General features: G+C 37.2%; 1 long non-coding RNA gene across 1 annotated transcript in view; it reads right to left on the bottom strand.

Moving 5' to 3' along the window:
• The window catches only part of LOC109499082, a 95,774-nt gene extending 82,034 nt beyond the window's left edge, over window positions 1-13,740 (bottom strand). Inside the window, exons 1-4 of the long non-coding RNA XR_006596975.1 lie at window positions 13,104-13,740; window positions 12,147-12,235; window positions 5,825-5,884; window positions 1,850-1,965 (exon numbers count right to left, since the gene is read on the bottom strand). This is a non-coding gene — a long non-coding RNA (uncharacterized LOC109499082). The remainder of the gene's footprint in view (window positions 1-1,849; window positions 1,966-5,824; window positions 5,885-12,146; window positions 12,236-13,103) is intronic.
• Window positions 13,741-14,146: the final 406 nt, after the last annotated feature.

The raw sequence follows: 14,146 nt of genomic DNA on the forward strand, positions 1-14,146 counted from the left end.
GGATTCGAGCCCCATGTCAGGCTTCACTCTGACAGTGCAGAGCCTGCTTGGGATTCTCTCTCTCTCCCTCTCTCTCTGCCCCTACGCCACTTGCATGCATGTGCACTCTCTCTCTCAAAATAAATAAACTTAAAAAAAATAAAGCATTGGTTTTTAAACTACACTATTGGTTCCATTAGTGGAACATGAAATTAAATTTTCTATTTCGTATAAGTAGCAATCAAAAAATAGAACTGGATAGAATTTTTATAATTTTTTAAGAATTAGATAGAATTATTTTTTATTTTTTATTAAAAATTTTTTTAATGTTTATTTATTTTTGAGAGAGAGACAGAGTGCAAGTGGGGGAGAGGAAGAGGGAGCCAGAGACACAGAATCCAAAGCAGGCTCCAGGCTCACAGCTGTCAGCACAGAGCCCGATGTGGGGCACGCACTCACATGAGATCATGACCTGAACTGAAGTCGGACACTTAACCGACTGAGCCACCCAGGTGTCTTTGGATAAAATTTTTAAAAACTCAGAGGGCCTTACTCATCATATGAAAAATGTTTTTTGTTTGTTTTGTTTTTTTAGAGAAAGAGAGAGAGAGAGCGTGAGACCACAGGACCAGGAGGGGAGAGACAAAGGGACAGTGAGAGAGAGAATCTTAAGCAGGCTCCGTGCTCAGCCCAGAATCCAATGTGGGGATTTCACAGCTATGAGATCATAACCTGAACCAAAACCAGAGCTGGGCACTTAAACAACTAGGCCACGCAGGCATCCCGAGAAATATTATTTTTGAAATTTGGGGAGACTTCTCCTTCAGGGAGTTGTGTATACGTGTCTCTGTTGGAAAGCGATGTAAAATATATTTCTAACTTGGGAACATGGTCAAAAATGTCTGCAAGTCATTGACATGGAAGGCCAACACTAGATGGTAAGCTCAGGGAATGTCTGAGAAAATCTCTCTCCTGCTCTTTGAAGGCCCCAAGCTTTTACCTGCCTTCTCAAAGGACACCTTGTAGCTCCTCAGGGTTCCAACCAGGTTTCCAAAGCCCTATCCTTTGACCTCTCCTTCAGAAACCTAAGAGGATCAAAGGAGGTGGAGGAACATTCTTGGTCACACCCAACACTGACAAAATTCTGCACTTGTTCTAAAACCATTAATGAGGATTTGTCCGTTATACTATTTCCTGTTCCTTATTAACTGTCCAACATGAAGAATTTCTTTATGAAATTAGAAAAAGGGGGGGGGGGGGCGCCTGAGTGGCTTAGTCAATTGAGTGTGGGTTCAAACCCCACATCAGGCTTTTTGCTGATAGTGTGGAGCCTGCTTCAGATTCTGTCTCTCTGTCCCTCCCCCACTTAACCGCACTTGTTCTCTCTCTCTCTCTCTCTCAAAAATAAACATTAAAAAAAATTTTTTAAAGAAATTATATGAAAGAAAACCCTCTTCTCTATAAGTTGGTAGGTGTCCTCCCTTTGACCCTGAGTGCCGGAAAGCTCCAAAGCTTCTGGCGTGTTTGACCCTTGTCACTGTAATGTGGTTCAGCCTCCTCCATTCCTTAGTCCTGGCTTTCTTTCAAGTGTTTGCATTGTGTTTACTCCATTTTAATGACAGATGCCCAAATTCCTTCTGAAAACAGAAAGAATGTATGTGGAAAATATAAATGTCACTCCACTGGGCAGTGAGGGTTTCTATGGTTAGGACTGAGTCTTTTCTCCATATACTCCTTAATGCCTTTCTCACCAAGTTTGGTGAGTAAGGCATAACTGAATTCAATATTAAAGACATACAAAATGCAGGAAAAAGTGAGCCAAAAAAGAAAGAAAGCTTAATCTTAATGTAGGCTTTAAATGCCTACTTACCGCTAAATGATTATCTTCTCTTTGCGTTTCTTTTTTTTATTCACTCTCAAATCCATGCCATGTTGATGGCTACATACTCTCTCCATACCGATGCAAACTTCAAGAACTGTTCTTGCCTGGAAAAAAGGAAGAAAGCATTGGAAAAGGAGAACCAGGACAGTCTAAGAATTAGAAGTTGACACATTGGGAAATTGAATCATGAACACCGACCATGGGCCAAAGAAGAGGGATTAATAGTATCCTTGTCCCTTTCCCTTTGTCCACAGCACAAATAACCTTCTAATATACTATATCATTTACTTATTTATTTTATTTTCCCCTTCCCCCTAAAATGTAAGCTCCATGAGACTAGGGATTTTTTTCCCACTGCTATATCCTCAGTACACTGCACATAGTAGCTCTCAATTATCTCCAGAAACCACACTTAACCAATATTCTATTCTACTTCTTGAAACAATCATTAGTTTCTGCCACTCTATCTTCCCCAGCCCCACCATAGCTAATCAGCTTACTTGAGTCTATCAGGCATGAACTTCTATCTAATATAGGGAAGGGCGGGGTAAGTTTTAAGGTTTAAGAATCCTAAATTGAGTACGACTTCTGTGTGTCATCTAAACTCCAACAAATCCTCAAACGCTCGCAAGGGAAGGTGTGGCGTTCTTAGGACCTAATGTACTTAGTGACCAGGAGACCAGCTCAGGGTCTCCCTGCAGCCCTGTCTGCATATCAACAGCTACCAACACAAACACAGCTGTCAGGCTTAATGGGCTCTTTCTCCATTTCACCCACAAACAAACTGGGGAGATCAAAAAAATAACTTAAGTGTACCAGCATAAAAGCCACTCATTAAGCTAAGCTTCCAGTCTCCTTTCCTTTGTGTTTCATTGAAAAGAACAGAGAGAAATAAATGTTTTGGTTCATTTTAGAAGTCCTGATCACTGAGAAGACAACAGGACAGAGTTTAAAGCCTACCAAATTCTAAGTCAGGAGATCTAGATTCTAGTCATACTTTGGTTACTGCTGTAACTCTTGGTCAATCAAATTCTATCTGGGACTCAGGTTTCTGGTCTGCAAAATGTGGATGATAGCCTTAATAATCTCAGGTGGTGGCTATGAAGGTAAAAGCAAACAATGTTTTGTAGAAACAGGGAATCATATTAATATAAAATAATATCAAATGCTACCCTCCCCTGAAATTATATATATATATATATATATATATATATATATATATATATGATTCAAAAGGTTACAAGTATGTAGAAAGGGCAGTAAAAAATGATAGGTGAATATCCAAGGGTATGTCCGTAGACAGCAAATTAATTTTCTACTTTCTGAGTTTGCCAAGTAGAGTATTTAACAACACTGCTAGATATATATTATTTTCCCATTTTAAAGATGATAAAGTGAGGTTTAGAAACCATTGATTCATTCAACATACATTTATGGAGCACCGCCAATTTAGGCGCTGAAAGTCAAGTTACTTTCCCAAGGCAACACTACAGCCAGGCAACAAAATCAGGATTCATACCTAGGTCTGTCTGAGTCTAAAACCCACTTTAACAAAAATGATACAAAGTCTCTGGAAGCTGTAAGGAACCCTAGAGCTCATTCATTCCCAACCTTCCACTCCATGAAAGATTAAATTCCATGGAAGGGTCTTTGCATCATTAAAAACTAAGATGAGAGCATCAACAGGCTGCTTTCCAGTATTCCCAGATGACATCGCCAGCATATTGGACGACAAAGCAGAATCCAGTAATTCAGTTTAACAATTATTTACTGGTCACCAAGGATGAGCCATGTAACATGCCAGGTGTTTGTGGAGACACAAACATGAATAAGTATGTTCCTTCCCTGGAGAAGCTCAAAAGCTAATAGAGAAAACAGACATGGGGAAGGACAAAGGCATTGAAGGACAGCTGGAGATCCCTTTTGACAAACTTGTTTCTGAGTATGAGAGACAAACAGCCCCTGGGTTTAACTCTGTGTGTTTCACTGTTGCTTTTCATGTGAGTGTGGAGGCTGGGAGGACACTGAGGTTTTACAGAGGTGAAGCAGGTAAATGTTAGGCACCCTGCAGGTAGGTTATGTGAAGTATGGGTGAAATTCAAGTTTCGTTAAAAATAATCAATCTTTGGCTGTACTAACTAAATGTAGTAACGTGTGATTAGTACTTCCCGATTCCCAAAACATTTCTTAAAAAAATTATCCCTTCCAAGCGAAAACATTATGATTTGCCAAAAAGCCCTGATAACTTTTCTTTCAGGAAATGAAGATGCAGAAATTCTGCTCTTTCTACTTTTCTTTGCCATACAAAACTAACCCTCATTAATCCATCCCCTCAGGCTCATCGGTATTAAGAGTTTTATGTTAAATTAGTTTCCATTGCAAGCGGGGGGTGTCAGGGAAGAATATATACCCTCTTTTTTTTTAATACTCTGAAACATATTCTGAAACATATATGGCAGGCAAGCATCTCAGAAAAATGAGTCACATTTCCATATGAAGACACAGGATTATCAGTAAACTTGATGAAATCTAAGTTCTCTTTCCCAGACATAATTGCCATACGGGAGCGTTCTCTCTCCCTGTTCTCCATCTTCATTAATATGCATGCAGCAGCGAGTGCTCTGCAGAGCAGGGAGGCACAGTGAATCTCTGAAGTTTAAAGTTTGTTAAAATGCACATAACTGTACATATTAAAAATCATAGCTTCTTCTGTCTCCTAGATGCATAGGGGAACTAGGTTTGAAATTAAAGATAAAAAAGGAAAGTGCAGAAAATTGTTCTGTTTCTCTCTCTGTCATATATTCATCAGGATAGAGCTGCACGACACATTCAATGAAATAAAATTAGTTTTTATAACTCAATGGGAGTTCTAGGAGAGCACCTGAACACAGTATTTGCAATGAACATTTGGAAAGACCTAGTCTCTCAGCCCCAAAGCAGTGATGCAGGTTCTATGAATATTAATGAAGAATAACTACACCAACAGGCAAATAGTTCTCTAATGTTCATATCCTCCTTTTTTTCTCCTCCAAAATGTTCCTTTCAATGCCTCTTGAACATCTCAAGCAAATGTCTCGTGCTTTGTGCCCTATACTTAGAATCATACTTGCTAGCTTAATTTCATATAGAAGGCTTTAGAACTGGAGTTGGCTCAGAAGCCACTCATTTTTCAATGGATACTTCCATACCCAGGCTGGAGTGACCTGATCCAGGCCTAGCTGGTGAAGATTTCACCTCAAAGTAAATGTCAGTGACCAGTGAGTGTCAAGGATGGATACGCGAGCAGCACGTATCAGGAAAGACGTCACAATGAAAAGAAGGAATGAGCCCTCATTGGGTTTCTGCACGGGGTCTGGTGATTTGCTGCATTATCTCATTCAGTTTTTATAGTTCTTTGAGGTGAACGTTATTATACTCTCTTTACAAATTCATTCATTCATTCAACAAATATTTTGCAAGCCTCTATTACATACCATGCATTGTTTACAAGTAAGCTAGACTATGAGGTCCTCTCTCTTATGGAGCTTCATTGGATGATATAAATTTGAAAAGCTTTAAACCTACAGATAATTTATGCATAAGTATTAATAAAAGGCTACCAAATCAGTTACTAGACATTTCAGATACACATTCAATATCTTTGAAGTGCTTTGTCAACTGTAAAGCAAACATAACAGCTTCACTTATAGGATATTTTATATATTTCATTTATACGACTGAATATTTCTGATCTGGAAAATGGTAATAAAAATACCTACTCCCAGAGTTGCTTTAAGGGCTATAGGAAATGGTATATATACGTTTATAGGCTGAAAACATGTTATTTGCTTCTCTATTTCACTTCCTTTCCCTCCAAATTATTCAAACATAATTTACCACTAACTGAAATGCAAAATGAGGAACATTTATACTGGATTTCCATGAGGGGAGAAGTAATGAAAAGGTTTCTTCAATGGAACTTACCTATGAGAAAATCCCATTGACTGACATCTGAGGAAGCATTACAGAGAAATTTTGTTGAATCTGAACAAAACAAAACCAAACCCATATTTTTGTGCATCTGTACCATTCTATAACCTGTAACAAATATATATAAAATTACAGTCCAGCTTAACTGCAGCAAATTTTATGATAGTCTTCTCTACATTCTTCTTCTAGTATATCTAAAACTTACAGTTTTGAGAAATATATGAGAAGGAAAACAACACTTGATAAAACACCAGAAAGGAGTCATTGATGCTACCATGGAGAAATGTTTAATAATAAACCTATGATGAACATCCTAACATTCATGATGATTTCATTTCTCTCATTCTCTCTCTTTCTCATTTGTCTCAAATTTCTCAAAGACAGTACAAAATTTGGAGCAATATATTCTCAAAAGTCTCCAGAAGATGGTGATAAAGGCATTACCAGATTGGATTTAGGCTTTCTTTCCACCAGTTACAAAGATGTTGGTGACACAAATTTTTTTTCTTCTTCCTGAAAAACTCTGTTAAGGAAAATTCCAAAACAGAAGCAATCCCAAAATAATCCTTTTACTAAAAGTCAACAATCCAAAGGATCCTATGATCCAAACTATTTTCCAAATTTCTCCAAAGCCCAAAGACATGCCTGGAAAGTTTTAGTTTTCATCTCAAGAGCCAACATTGAATGCTTTTTCTTCTTACAATAAATATTTGCAATAGAGGTGATCAAAATAATATTTGGGTCCAAAAAAGTTTTTATCATGATTTCCAAAATCTTTTATTTGTTTTTTTTCAAAATCTTTTAAATATTCCATTTCAGAGATTGACCATAATTAGGCATAATTATGTTTTGTGATGATGTCCTCTGGGAGAGTCTAGAAAACAGTTTTGACATAGTCATGTGACCTTATATAAATGACTGCTCCTTTCTCTGCCTGCTCTTCAACCGTAGAATGAGAGAATTATGACACCAGTCGTTCTCAAAGGAGGTGATCTCCACCCCAATCCCAATCCTCCCTCTCTCTGAGGTATTTATGGTTTAACAACTGGGGGGTGCTACTGACATCTAGTGGGTAGAGGCCAGGGATGCTCCTAGACATCCTACAGTGTGCAGAATAGCCCCCACAACAATGAATTATCCAGCACAAAATGTCAATCGTGCCTAGTGAGAAACTCTACATTAGAGGATCCATGAAGATGCTTTCAACTTTGAATTTTACAAAGTTAATAGCTATGTTATATGAGGTGGGATATACATTATACATTATATATACAATCTTGAATTTGCATTAAAGCCAAACTTCCAGCTTAAATAAATCTCAAGTTTGTCTTAAAGTTCTGAACAATAAGAAAGAAATGAAAGAACTCAGAAGCCAACTAGTTAAGCAATACGTGTTACCTGTCTACAGTAGACATATAGCATGTAGTCTGGAAAACATTTTAAGATGTATTTCCAAATGAAATAAAAAGCCAACCATTGTGGGTCACACCCAGAAGAAACTGGCTGGAGAACTGCTGGATGACCTGCATGGTCTATTAACAACTTTTTACTTCAAGCCAAAACCTGATTGAAGCCCATATACTTGGCTCAAACTAAAGCAAGACAGTTGTGAAGAGCTAGTTTTTTTAGCAGAGAAGTTTACAATGATTTTCAAATAATTTATTCTTCAAAGGAATCGATGGCGAGTGGGTGGGCAGAGGTGGTAATGGCAGTAGTAGCCAAGACTTAGAATATGCTCAATTCACCCATTAAATAGAGCAACAAGAGAGCCAAATTAAAAACTTAGCGGCGGGTGGTGGGGGGGGCACGTGGGTGGCTCAGTTGGTTAAGCCTCCAACTTCGGCTCAGGTCATGATCTCCTAGTCAGTGAGTTGGAGCCAGCATTGGGCTCTGTGCTGACAGCTCAGAGCCTGGAGCCTGCTTCAGATTCTGTGTCTCCCTCTCTCTCTGCCCCTCCCCTGCTCATGCTTTGTCTGTCTCTCTCTGTCTCTCAAAAAAAACCAAACATTTAAAAAAATTTTTTAAACTTAGGACTACATTTACAACAAAATGAGGTGATATGAATCCAAAATATAAGTGGGGACAAACAACCAACAGCCACAAATTCTGCCCACTGCCATTCCTGCAAGAAGTAGGAAAAAAAAAAAAAGAGGTCTGTGGTCTTGAGAACAGGAGAACCTCAAAAGAGTCAAGTGGTATTATTGAAAATCATGGAAGGCCAACTTGAGAGTCATGACTGACACCAACATGGTTTTGCTCAACCTAATAGCACATCTGTAAAAGTACCTTAAGGAACAACCGAAAAGGGCTGGAGCAGTTCAGCCGCTGTGCACACATGAAACTGTCCAGCCAGGGATCCCTTCCAGGACAGGGTCTCCTAATGAGGAGACACTGCTGAGAGTGGAATCAAAATAAAGAAGGATGAGGACAATAGACACAAAGAAAGGAAATGGTCCAGATAAAAGTGGATCCCGGGAAAATTGTCAAGAAATCTCAGAGATCAAGCTAGGATTGCTTTTAAAATCATGCGTTTTTAGCACTACATGAAAATAAGCAAACAGTAAAGAAGAGAAGAGGGGCTTCTGTGAACTTAGGAAAGCTGTCTAAACCAAATCTCCATCTATCACGCTAATGGATGGAAAAAGAAAGTTGGAGTAGCCATACTTATATCAGACAAACTAGATTTTAAAACAAAGACTGTAACAAGAGATGAAGAAGGGCATTATAGCATAAGGGGTCTATCCATCCTTCTAATATTTCTGAAAAATCAAATGCATTTAAAACTGAGTAGCAAAAAGGTTTGAAAGTCTACATCTTAGATAGCGACTATAACAGAAAAAATAATGAGCAGAATAACATCTCTGTAGTCCAGGGCTGTCCAATAAAACTTTCTCCCATGATAAAATTGCTCCATATTTGTGCTTCCAATACAGTAACTATTAAACACATGTGGCTCTTGACTAGTGAGCTCAACGAAACAAATGTTTAATTTTATTACATTTTAATTAACTCAACTTGAAATAGCCACATGAGGCTAGTAGGTACTATGTTGGGGAGCACAGCTACAAACAACAAAAGCATGCCAAAAGACTCACTCAAAAACAGATCAAAACTGAAACAAAACATTTCAAAATAAGCTAAAGGCACTAAGAAAATCATGCAGTTTGAAAGAGCAACAGGAGTCAAATGTATAATGACTTAGAACTGAGATCATAACACTCAAGAAATAATTAAAAATGAAGAAAAATGATTTTAGGAAGTAAGACTAAATTAAAAGAAAACAAAAATAAACAAGCACCACAAATGATACATTATGAGAAACTGGAAGATAAAAAAAGAAAAAATTTAAAAATCAAAAACAGATGAAAATGATTTGGGAAAGAAAACATATTAAAGACTAAGAGGACCCCATATATAGATAATAAGAATAGTTAAAGAAGAAAACCAATGTTAATAAGTGTTAAAACAAATTCTAGAGACTATAATTCAAGGACAAATTACTGAAATAAAAGAGACTTGAAATGGGGCGCCTGGGTGGCGCAGTCCGTTAAGCGTCCGACTTCAGCCAGGTTCACGATCTCGCGGTCCAGGAGTTCGAGCCCCGCGTCGGGCTCTGGGCTGATGGCTCAAAGCCTGGAGCCTGTTTCCGATTCTGTGTCTCCCTCTCTCTCTGCCCCTCCCCCGTTCATGCTCTGTCTCTCTCTGTCCCAAAAATAAATAAACGTTGGAAAAAAAAAAGAGACTTGAAATTACATATTGAAAATTCATACCATATACCTGAAAATACAAACCCAGAATGACCAAAAACAAGAGATGCATATTCTAATTAAAACACACACACACACACACACACACACACGAATTTAAAGTAAAAGAATTCTTTTGGAAACTAGACTAAAGAGCACTTAGTAATAACACTATTAGATATCATCAAATTTTTCAAAAACACTGTATGCCAAAAGTCAATGTAACTAATTTAAAATACTTAAGGAAAATAAAATAGGAAGCAAAGATTCTATGTTCAGGAAAACAGAGCTTCAAAAAGAAAAGGATAGACAGTAAGCATAATTTAGTTCCTGCTGCCTCATGAGTGCTTCTTGAAGAATCTACCAGAGGCCAAGCTTACAAACAAGCCAGATGACTAGAGACTGATGTCAGGTATTAAATATATAGCTACTTATAAAATTAAGATTTAGTGAAGATTAAAAGGAAAAAAATTATAACATGTAATGGCTATGTGATCTAATAATGTACATTCAGTACACCATTAAAAAATGTTGGAAGGAGGTACCTGGGTGGCTCAGTTGGTTAAGCGCAGGTCATGATCTCGCAGTTCATGAGTTCGAGCCCCATGCTGGGCTCTGTGCTGACAGCTTAGAGCCAGGAGCCTACTTCAGATTCTGTGTCTCCCTCTCTCTCTGCCCCTCCCCCACTCATGCTCTTTCTCTCTTTCAAAAATAAATAAACATAAAAAAAACCCAATTTTTAAAAAATGTAGGGAGTATAAAACTAAGCACATTGAAATAATAATAATTATTATATTTAATTATTAACCAAAAAATAATTAATTACTTTTAGTTTTTTGGAGCTGGAAGTACATTGTTATTATGTGTGGATAAAGAGGGATAACAAATAATTATGGGAATTTTCTAATTCTATTGACCCTAATGTCCTTGAGAACTAAGATTCTTCATATGGAATTAAGAATATAAAGATATAAAATAGCTCCAGTTAAGTAAAACCACTATAATCCTGAATATAAATTGGAAATATTGGTATAAATTTATAAGCATTTTATGGTTATATACTAGAAAACTTATATCAGTTTTATGTTATATCTTTATATTTATATAATAAGATATACAATTCATATCATATATTATTCATACTATAAATCATTTATATAGTGCAATATATACACATATGCATACATAATATATATCATACATACATGTGGTGTATATCCTATATATTTCTAATAAAAAGTCTACAAAAATAAATATAGCAGAAGGCTGTGGTCTTGAAAAATCATCTCCACTAAAATAAACCAGAGCTTTTAAAGATATGGCTGATACAAGTCAGTACTAGCAAATGTACAAGATGACCTTAAAACATCTTGACATATCAAATGGATAGCAAGGAATCTAAGACTACCCGGATAATGTCAAAAAAAGAAACAAATTTATGAGGACCCCATTGGCCAAAGATGAAACTCCAATAAGTATAAGCATTGCAATGGACTGAAAACCATCAAATATATTTAAATTATGTTTGAAACCCATGAATTCATAAAACCAATTTATTTTGAAGATTGAATAAATAAGGGGCTCCTGGGTGGCTCAGTCGGTTAAGCGTCCAACTTCAGCTCAGGTCACGATCTCGCGGTCCGTGAGTTCGAGCCCCGTGTCGGGCTCTTTGCTGACTGCTCAGAGCCTGGAGCCTGTTTCAGATTCTGTGTCTCCCTCTCTCTCTGACCCTCCCCTGTTCATGCTCTATCTCTCTCTGTCTCAAAATTAAATAAACGTTAAAAAAAATTAAAAAAAAAAGATTGAGTAAATAAAAAGACAACATTATCAGATAACAAAATGATATATATAAGGGGAATTATTTTTTAATATTTTTTAATGTTTATTTATTTTTGAGAGAGAGAGCGCGAGTGGGGTAGGGACAGAGAGAGAGGGAGACACAGAATCCAAAGCAGGCTCTAGGCTCTGAGTGGAATCTGAGTTCTATAATGTCAAATGAATGGATGGATATATAAACCAACAAGACCACATAATAGGAATTCCAAGATTCACAAAGGAACTCTTAAAGTCTGAAGGACTTTAAGCTTTAAAACAGTGCAATTCTGTTTCAACATTAGTTAATTAGCTGGGCCTTTGGTGAAGTGTGTATCTCCTGGTACTTATAAATCAGTATGGAGAAAAGATCTCTTAGTGCTCCTGCCTTCCCTGAGGAACCAGGATGCATCCTTCTTAGGGACAGTGCAAACTGATAGTGCATCCCTTTGAGGCCTTATCATAACACAATGACAAGTTTATTCCTTTTATACGTGTGTGTCTAACTTGGGCCATCGTGGCTTCCTTTTCTGCTTCATGGGCATAGTGACCAACATAGGATAAAGAATGAAAGATCAGAAAGGAAGCTGGGATGAAACCCAAGACTGGGTTGAATACATAGATACAGTGTTAATCTTCAAACTCAGAAGAAATGAGTTTAGGAGGAGCATGCAAAGAATGGGAGACGGAAGCTGGTTTACATTTACATGCATTGTCTGTACTAGTCACCCGGTCTTTGCTTCTCCCCACCTACTTACCCAAATGCAGTGATGCATAAATCTTCTTCCATGAAAAATACTGCCAGTTTTATGTTACTATCTTCATCCAAAGGACCCGTAATTAGTGCCTGTCAGAGACCATCATATGTAAAAAGAATCATACTATTTAGACAAGAAAGACACAACATTTTGATTTGGATAAAGACCAAATTTCCTTCAATAAGAAGTGATACTATTCCCTCTGCTACACAGAAACTACATTTAAAATTCTTCTTCTGCTGAGGTATAGTATATCACATGAACCTTATAATTTATGTAGCATTTCAATTGTTTCCTTATTTTTCTGGCCTTTTCTTAATACGTGTTTAAAAATCTCTCTGCCTTGGCCTCCTGAGCCTGTTGGAGTAATATTATGAAACAAATGACCAGACATAATGACTTTCCAAGGTCCTTGTGCTTCCTTATTAACATTCAGTTAGCATAAGTCCTGACTTTATTATTGACTACATTGAATACACAAGACACTGACCTCTGCCATCTGTGACTAAATCTCTTCCTGCAGATCTATCAGAATGGTTTCATATATGGAGGAAGCGAGAGAAAACAAAGCAGCAGCCACTTATCTTTTCTGTCCCTAGAAACTTTAACACACTCACATTTGCAATCCAAAAAAAGAAAAGAAAGCCTCCTTTGCATTAATTACTGTAAAATCTGGAGTGAGGATGGAACATAACCAAGAAGAAAAAGTCACGATGGCAATCCCAGATTTATCTTTTAAAACTAAGACAACACCACTGAATAAACAGAATCAGATATATTCACCCACTACAAAGCAAAATGACCAGCATATATAATTTATTACTGAGACTTAACATCGACTGACAGGATCCAAAGAATGCTTTGATTGGTTAATGATGACTTTATCACATTTGAATATTGGAAAATCTGCCAATTGTTTCCACATTCCACTTTATTCCCATATACAATCATACTCACAGAAAAACTGATGGCATTTTCTAAGTATAAGATGGCAAATTATGTTCTCTGGTCTTGAAGCTTTTGGTGAGTCTCAGAAATGGAAGCCAGGGGAAAAGTGTGATATAACGTACTAAGCTTTGTTCTGAAGACCTGGGCTTGAGTCTTGATTCTGCTACAGACTTTGTGATAGAAAGTGACTCTAACTCCCTGAATCTCCATCTCTTTATTTGACAAATAAGAGGACTGTAGATGATCTCATGCCAACATGAGGCATTTATGTAGAAATTTATCACCATCCTTTTCTTTCTTTGCCTCTACTAAATTGGATTATGTTTTTCTGGCATTACAGAAGAGTATAGTCTCATACATCTCTGCTACCAGAGGTGAAATGATTTGGTCACATGTTAATTTTCAGAGATGGTGAAAAAGAAAACTGTGCCAATTTAGGCTATTTAAAAAGTGAAAGCTTTCTCTTAGCATATTTGAGTTTTTAATGTGGAGGAAGACAGAAGGAAGGACAAAGGCAGAAGGAGTGAATAGGAAGTCAGGATATGAGCAAATTGGTATACAGTAGTCCCCCTTTATCTACAGGGAATACATTCCAAGACCCCCAGTGGATACCTGAAACCACAGATAGTACCAAACGCGACATATACTATGGGATGACTGTATACTAACATCATGCATCCATAATTCTGAGTCGTTAGGAAAACTAAGGGTTCTCAGCTTCTCTGAAGCACCTCCTTCTCCCCCATGTCTTTGCCAATCTACTTGACAAGAGAACAAACACAACTTAGATTTGTGGTGTTAGAGTACTTTGGGGTTTGCAAAGCTTTCTCAAATACATTACCTCATTTAGCCATTAATACAGCCCTTTGACATCAATTGGGTATGTATTATTATGATTATGATTATGATTATGATTATGATTATTATGACTACTACTACTGTTACCATTTACAGATAAGAATACTCAGTTTGTGAGAGATTAAAGATTAAAAATTTATATAACTAAGAAAAGACTGGTTCTCAAACCAGGTATTCAGAATCTAAGTTCCTAA

Source organism: Felis catus, chromosome B1, assembly GCF_018350175.1.
Source record: "Felis catus isolate Fca126 chromosome B1, F.catus_Fca126_mat1.0, whole genome shotgun sequence".
Taxonomy (NCBI): domain Eukaryota; kingdom Metazoa; phylum Chordata; class Mammalia; order Carnivora; family Felidae; genus Felis; species Felis catus.